Consider the following 8,644-nt stretch of genomic DNA (forward strand, 5'->3'; position numbering starts at 1 on the left):
AAATCCTTTGATAAATTGTCCAACTGCTTCACAACTGTCAGGAATTGAACTTTCTTGATGCCTCTCTCTCTCTCTCTGTGCATATATATGTGTGTGTGTGTGTGTGTGTGTGTGTGTGTGTGTGTGTGTGTGTGTGTGTGTGTGAGGGACAATCAATCCTCTTCTCAATAATTCTCAGGAACTCAGCAGCTATGTGACAAAGGCTCTTTATTTCCTTCTCATGAGAAGGAGGCACCCTAGTGTGCAGCTAGTGAGTGCAAAGAAAGGGGGCTCAAATGCCCTGTTTTATACCCTAGTCCCTAATGCGAATGAATCCTCCCTTTTTTCATCATTGGTCCGATTACTCAAGGGTTACAATCTACACACAAAAACTAGCTCATTGGAACGCAGTATTCCCACCCCTCTTCCTTGTATGGGCATAACTCAGGAGTGGACCTTATACTTCCTTATATGGACACAACCCTGGAGCAGACCTTATTGAGACCAGGGATCCTTGAACCATGTGATTTTGTTAGCCTGAGGGGAAGGAGGGGATCTGAGACCTTTGTCCTACAAACAGGTCAGGAGGAGTATGATTGACTGTTTTATCCATATTGAGAGGAGACAACTACCCATTTTCTCACAATATGTGTATGTGTATGTATATGTATATCTATATATCTCTATCTCTATCTCTATATATGACATAAAGAGATATATATGTACCTTTATCCTTTTAACCTAATGTGTTTTCTTCCTGATTTGAGAAAATGGTGGAATATGAGCTCCTTAAAGACATGTTATTTCCCTTTGTGAGAAAATAATTATTAATAGTGAATTTCTTGGGGTGACCCAGACCTCAGTTTATCCTTTTTCCCCCCACTCCCCTCCAAAAAGTTCAGCTCTTGTCTGAGACAAGCCCATGGGAGCAGGGGAAATGGAGATTGATTCTTTTGTTTAGCTAGGTAAAGAATTACACCTAAACACTGGAATTTGCCCTTTTGCATGCTCTCTAGACCACCCTCAAGTCATGTCAATCAATGGAACTGAATGGTGCTATAATCAATTGGTTTAGATCAATGTGTGGTGACCTACATCTATCTAAGGAGGATAAAACCCTTGGCCACAACAGAGTTAGCACTCTCTCTCTCTTTGCCCTCTCTTGACCCTTTCTCTGGCCTCTCACTTGGTAAGCACTCAGGATTATGTTGTTATGAAAGCATGAGGCTATTAGAAGTTAGGGAGACACATGGTCGATTCTTTACTGGTATATATGATATTAATTAATAAATGCTTACTGGCAAAATGGGTACAATAGCCATTGATATACAAATAGCAATTGATTAATGTATAAAATACAGTTTAGCACACAAATTTAAAAAACAACCCACACCTTTTCTTTTGTTTTACATCCAGTGTATACTCTAGTGTTCGGTATACAGTGAGCATGCAATAAAATCCTGACTAATTTACACTGTAGCAAAGGCACTAATCTCTTTAGAAAATTAGTTATTATGGAAATGACTCTACACTGGCAAAAATAGTTTCCTTGTGGCAGTAACCATGTTCTTTATTCTTTATTCCCACTGCCTAATATTGTGCCTCTTCAATAATGTTTGAGTACCTATTGTATATATTGCAACAGAAATAAAAACCAATGTTCTGTTTATTTTGTTCACTTAGGAAGAATAAGCCCCAAAGTAATTTTTATTACTCTTCAGAATTTTCTGAATCCCCTCTTTGCCCTGCCCAAATTCATTCATTCAACCACAAACTAGGCACCATCCTGAGCACTATGAAGAATCCATTCATCCAATATTTAGCAAATGCTTACCAAGGACAGAGCCCTCTACCAAAGTCTTATTCTAGTGATTCCTCATGATGTTGAAGTGATGACCTGGGCTTCTCAACATCTATATCAGAGAATGATAAGCTCTGGCATGAGGTCCCAAGCTGTAAACATTTTGAATGCAAGCGCAGTAATGGAGTGGATGTCTGTTATCCAAGTATCAGCATAGGTAAATTCACAGGAGCTCACCATCAGTATTGGAAGTTTGACAGCCGAGTAGGGAAAAGGCAATGGCCACAGCAACTGGTGGCATCTAATTGAACCATAATGGGGTTGCAATTTGTGGAAAGGATAGCCAATTGATGATATCATAGATGCTTAAAGCATGTGTTTTTTCTAGTTGCTGGGATACACAAAGATAAATAAATCATAATTTCTACTTTCAAGGATGTCAAAATTTTATAAGAATGAATAAGACATGCAGATAGAGGCAGATAGTAGAAAGTAGACTTGTGTACCTGCCTGAGAGGAGCACAGAGTGATGTAATGTGAGATTAAGGGATCACTTTTGGTTGGAGGGACCAGGGAAGCTTGGACTAATAGGTAACATTTGATCTGGACTTCATAGGATGTGAACAAAGGATGAGAAATGAAGGAAGAGGAAGATGTGAGCTGTGTTTGGAGATTCATCAGTCTTGCTTAGTCTTCTACTGCGCTGGAGCTATGGAGATCTGACCTTTTAGCTTGCCTCATTCTTTTCTTCTCTGGCCTCTTGAAATCATTTCATCACAAACAACTGGAGTACGCTGACCTTGCCAGTGATGAACAAGATGCTGTTCAGAAAAATGAGGCAGAAACTGAGTAGGGGAGGCATTTAGAAGTGCTGAACTAACATATACACACAGCCAATAATTTTTAAACCCTCTAGTTCCATCTAAATCTCACACCTGTACAATCTAATTTCATATTTTGTCAGTCTGTGGTCACTGCTGGTTTAGGAAGTAATCACTGTGTTATGATCTTTAGAAATCAACACATCATTATCCATTTACATGAAATATCAGGGACATTATTCTTCAGTGTTTGCCTCCTAGTAAAATGTCTTCATTCTTGGAAGAATTAGCTGTGTTCAATTTTCAGAGCCAAAGCTCAGACAGGTTTTAGAACATACTGTGGGAATCTCTCTAGTCCTAGGCAGTAGGTGGCATGGTGGAGAGAATGTTGGAACTGCTCTCAAGAAGACCCAAGTTCATATTTGGCCTCAGACACTTATTGACTATGTGACCTTGGGCAAGTCCCAACCTCAGTTTCCTCAACTCTAAAATGGGGACAATAATAGAAAGTATTGAATAGATTTGTTTTGAAAATCAAATAAAAGAATATGTGTAAACTGCTTAGCACAGTGCCTCACACTTAATAGTTACTATGTAAATGCTTATTCCTTTCCACTTCCCCCTCCCCCCACAGGGCATAAATGATACTGATGCTCCCCAGCCACTCATGAATATGCCATCAGCCAAGTTTCCAATTTTGCTGACAATTTCGGTTGCTTGGAACCTATCTTATATGAGACAGTGGATGTAGTAGAGTGCTGGATTTGGATTCAAGGAAACATGGGTTCAAATCTTGCTTCTCTCACTTACTCTATGGGACCATAGGTGTCATTAAGTTTTCTCAGTCTCTATTTTATTATCTAAAATGGGAATGATAATAGCTGTGGCACTAACTTCTTATTTAATGGATACTAATAATTCCCAGGGCACTCACTCAATATAATCAAACAATTCTTTAAAAACTATCCTCTGTAGAGAAGGTATGGACCTGTGTTGCCAGAGGGAGTTTCCTCATGAGGAACTCCCTATACCAGTGGAATCATAAATCTTGCCCAAAAAACAACAACAAAAACTACTCAAAAAATCCCAAAACCAACAAAAATCCCCAAATCTAACACCAAAAAATATCAACACCAACCTCATAAGGACAGCTAGAAGGCACAGTGGATAGAATGATAGGCTGGGAGTCAGGAAGAGTTGTCTTCAAATTTGGCCTCAGACACATATTAGCTCTGTGACCCTGGGCAAGTCACTTAACTTTGCTTGCTTAAGGTTCCTCATATGTAAAATGAGCTGGAGAAGGAAATAGCCAATTTTACCAGTGTCTTTGCCAAGAGAACTCCAAATGGGGCTGTGAAGAGTCAGACATCACTGAAAAGTCACTGAAAGACAATAACCAACCTCATGATTTTGTCATGAGGCCCAAAGGAGAGTACAGTTGTAAAATACTTTGCAGACTTTAAAGCACTATATATGAAGGCCAGTTAACCTCACTAGATTTAGATCCCCTCCATTCTTGTCCCTCGTCTTCGACAGTTCCATTCAACAATTTATTAAGCAGCCCTCCTATAGGAAGTGCTGGAGACAGACAGAAAGCACAAGATTGTCCTCTTCCTCAAGGAGCTTTCACTCTCCTGGGGGATACAACACATATACAGATCAGTATATGCAAATATATGCAGAGTGAAATATGCATTTTTGCAGGGTAGAGAGTACTCATAAGTGAGAGTGAGGATGGTAGATAAGAAAGTAATCGATAGAATGTTGTAAACAGCAACAGCAATATTGTTTTAAGAACAACTTTGAGCGAAGAAGTCATTTTGACTGTTGTTGATACCCAAATTAACTGCAAAGGACCTGTGAAAGAAGATGCTATCTGCATCCAGAGAAAAAACTGATAAATAGAAGTATGTATAAAATGATTTTAATATGCATATATGTGTGTATACATACATATATGCATATATACATATGTGCAAACATATAGGGTGGGCCAAAAGTCACTCAGGGGATTCAATATTTAATAATGCCTTTATTTTTTGTTTTTAATTTATAATACCATAGCATTATATACAGTATAGATAGAAAATTAATTTACATGTAGAAAAATCAAATCTTGTAAAAAAAAAAAAGAAAAAATAATTGTCAAAAATTTATTAAAATATAAAACCCTTTTGTGACTTTTGGCTCATCCTGTGTGCATGTATACATGTATATACATATGCATGTGCATACATAACACATACATACATGCACATACATACATACATATATATCTGTGTCTGATAGCCACTTTGGGGGGGTCACAGAAAAGAAAAAAAATTGACATGATAACTAGCAAGTTGTATGTAATAGATTTACAGTTTCATGTTCAATTATCTTTTTTTATTATACTGTTATGGAAATGCTTGCTTTATTCTATAAATTAAAAATAAAATAAAGAAAGAATTTTAAAAGAAAGTCATCATGTAGGAAAGTTAGATACTTGATCTGAGCCTTGAAGAAATCCAGGCATTTCAAAAGGAGGAAAATCTTTTGATGACTATAGGATACTTTTGCCCAGAATGTTCCTGTCCTTTTTTTCAGAAAGTATCTCCTTAGTGTAAACCCAGGTTTTACAGTTGGGACCTTCCCCAAGTTATACATACCAGTTGAGCCTTCTCACTGACACAGGTGATGATTATGAGACAGGCATAAGAGTGGCTTTCAATTATCTGAGTAGAACAATCATTGGCCTGACTTGATGCTGGCTGAATGGTCTGTGCCAGGCCCTGTAGGGAGAAGTTACAGCTGCTCCCACTGCCAGTGAGAGCTTCATTCTTTGGCTAGAAGAGATCAGGAGGGAATTAAACTGCTTCTAGAGCATCAACACTCACTATGTTTCTTCACTCTACCTCTTCCCCTTCTTCCACCCAAACATTTCATGGAGAAAATGCAAAATAATTGTTGAACTTATCAGCTGGACTCAGCTCCTAAATTATGAGACTCTCGATGTTTGACATCTGGCTATTTGAGCTCAGAACCAGCTAAGATAATTAATCGTTGAGTTATACTATTTTTCTTGTACTTAAAGAGGAGCAGGGGTAAAGGTTGTCAAGGAAACTGCCCTGGACATTTAGGTCATGGTCAGTGGGAATATTATTGAATTTGAACTTCAGGGACCAAGGTTTGAATCTAGGCTCAGCTACTTACTGCTTGAGTGATTTTAAGCAAATCATTTAACCTCTATGGATTTCAGTTTCCTTATCTGTAACATGAGCAGTTTGGATTAGATGGTAATAAATGTTCCTATCAGTCTGAAAATTTAATATCCTGTGATCTGGTATGGCTCTTTCACTGTATAGCAGCAGCCCCATGTGTAATCATTTGCCATACCATGGAATACCACTCAGAGAGAAGGAGCTAGGAAAAAAAAAATCACTGGACTAGGAGTTAGGAGACCTGAGTTCTTGTTCAGATTCTTCCTTTAATTAACTCACATGTGACCTTAGGACTGTCACTTCATCTCCTTGATCTACTTCTTCAGCTGTAATCTGGGGATGATATCTACCCTACCTCCAATGAAGGTGTTAAGATTGAATGAGCGGGACAGCTAGGTGGTGCAGTGGATAAAGCACCAGCCCTGGATTCAGGAGTACCTGAGTTCAAATCCGGCCTCAGACACTTGACACTTACTAGCTGTGTAACCCTGGGCAAGTCACTTAACCCCCATTGCCCCACCAAAAAAAAAAAAAAGATTGAATGAGCTATTTAATGGAAAAGTGGTTTTGGTAAACTGTGAAAAGATATATACTTGGGAGGTATTATTATCATCACTTTAGTGTTGGGGCTATGTATTTTGGGTCCTCATTGCTACCTGAAGTCTATGTTACAGCTTTGAAGAAACTTTCCTCCGAAAATACACATTTGAGGAAGATTGAGTCAGGGCTGAACAGACATCTGAGCTAAGCCATTAGACTTCATCTTTAAGAAAAGAGAGCAGAGGGGCAGCTAGGTGGTCCAGTGAATAGAGCACAGGCCCTGGAGTCAGGAGGACCTGAGTTCAAATCCGGCCTCAGACACTTAACACTTACTATCTGTGTGACCCTGGGCAAGTCACTTAACCCCAATTGCCTCACCAAAAAAAAAAAAGAAGAAAGAAAAGTAAAGAAAAGAAAAGAGAGCAGAGATAGGCAGACCTGCTGGATAGAGACCCTTAGGACAGAGAGAGACCACATGGAATGAGATCGACTGCATGATAGAGACTGGACTTGGGTCCTAGTGTGGTGGGTGGGAGAAAACCTAGATATCTCTTCAGGATTTCCCCAAATTCCTCAGTAGGAAAAGGAGTTCCTGGACCAAGTCTCCTGGAGGAAAGGGAAGTTCCTGAACAATGCCTATGTTCCTGGACAGTATTGAGTTCTTGGCTCTGAGCCAGAGCTGAGGAACAGTGAGGGACAGAACAGCAATATGGAGGAGCCAGCCTTGTCCAGGGACTTAGCTGAGGCTGCTTTCTGTGTGTGGGCCCTCTCTTCTCTGTCCTTTGTGCCTGTCTCAGTGGCTCTCCATTTTTGTCATCTTTTGAAAGGCCAAATCCAAGGGCTCAGGTGAAGGATTAGCTGTGACTCAATGTACTCTTGATGACGTTAATGATAGTCTTTACCTGAATGATAAGACAAACAAATGAACAAAAAATCTAATAACATTTTTATTTTATGGAAGCATAGAATTTTAGAGTTAGAAAGCATTTAAGTGTCCATATGTACAAAGAATATACACCATTACATTCTAAATGGATGTCCAACTTCTGCTTGTCAACTTCTAAGGATCTCTCCATCTTCTAAGATCTCTCCATCTGTTGAGGCAGCCCCAAAATATATTGTTATCTTTGAATTCCCCATTACTCCTGCTTCTGTCCTCTGGAGCCAAAAAGAATAAATCTAATTAATCCCTTCTCGCCATTTTCTCCTGGCTTCCGTGTTCTTCAAGACTCACCTCAAATCTCACCTTCTGCAGGAGGTTTTTCCTGGTGTCTCCTCATTGCTAGTTCTTTCCTCCTGAGATGAATTTTCATTTCCACTGTAAGCATAGATAGACATATATGTTATATGTATATATTCTATGTGTTTATTATATATCATCTCCCTCAGCAGACTGTGAGCTCCTTGAGAGAAGGAAACATGTTTTTGCTGCCCTTTGTATCCCCAGTGTTTAGCACAGTCCTTGGCACATGGTAAGCTTTTTTTCTTAAATTAATTAATTATTAAAAAATTTTTTTTACATGGTAAGCTTTTTTTTTTATTTTTTAGTTTAGCACAGTCCTTGGCACATGGTGAGCTTTTTTTCTTAAATTAATTAATTATTTTTTTATTTTTTAACATGGTAAGCTTTTTTTTTTTTAATTTGCAGCAAACATTTTTTTTTCCAGTTACATGTAAGGGTAGTTTTCAACATTCATTTTCATAAGATTTAGGGTTCCAAATTTTTCTCCCTCCCTTCCTCTCTTTCCTTCCCCCTCCACAAGACCACAACCAGGTTATATATTTACAATCCACAAGTGCTCTTTTTATCAGTTCTTTCTATGGGGGTGGATAGTAAGCTTCATCATTAGTCCCTTGGGATTGTCTTGCATCATTGAATTGCTGAGAGTATTTAAATCATTCACAATTGCCCCTGCTTCTCAAGCCTATCTCCCGGTTCCCAGCAGGGGTGAAAAACCAAAGTTCTGCCTCAGCACCAGCATAGACCCCTGTAGTCTCCCCCCAGCCCAGGGCTCAGCCCTGTCACCAGACTGTGAGCTTAATTCCAGACGACACTGGCACTTCAGCTGATTCAGAAGCTCTGGGGGTCTCCTTCTCTGGTGAGGCCTTCCTGGGACTGGATCTGTGTCAGGGTGACTGTGGGGTTGGGCCCGACTCATGTATCAGCACAGGAGCTCCCTCCTTCTGACCTTCCAAGCCATTCTTGGTTAGAAGATGATTTTAGCACATTCTTCTGTGGGTTTTGTTGCTTCAGGCATTGTCCTATGGCATTATTTGGATGTTTTTTGGAGCGATCCTGTAAT

The sequence above is a fragment of the Dromiciops gliroides genome, chromosome 5, assembly GCF_019393635.1.
Source record: "Dromiciops gliroides isolate mDroGli1 chromosome 5, mDroGli1.pri, whole genome shotgun sequence".
NCBI lineage: Eukaryota > Metazoa > Chordata > Mammalia > Microbiotheria > Microbiotheriidae > Dromiciops > Dromiciops gliroides.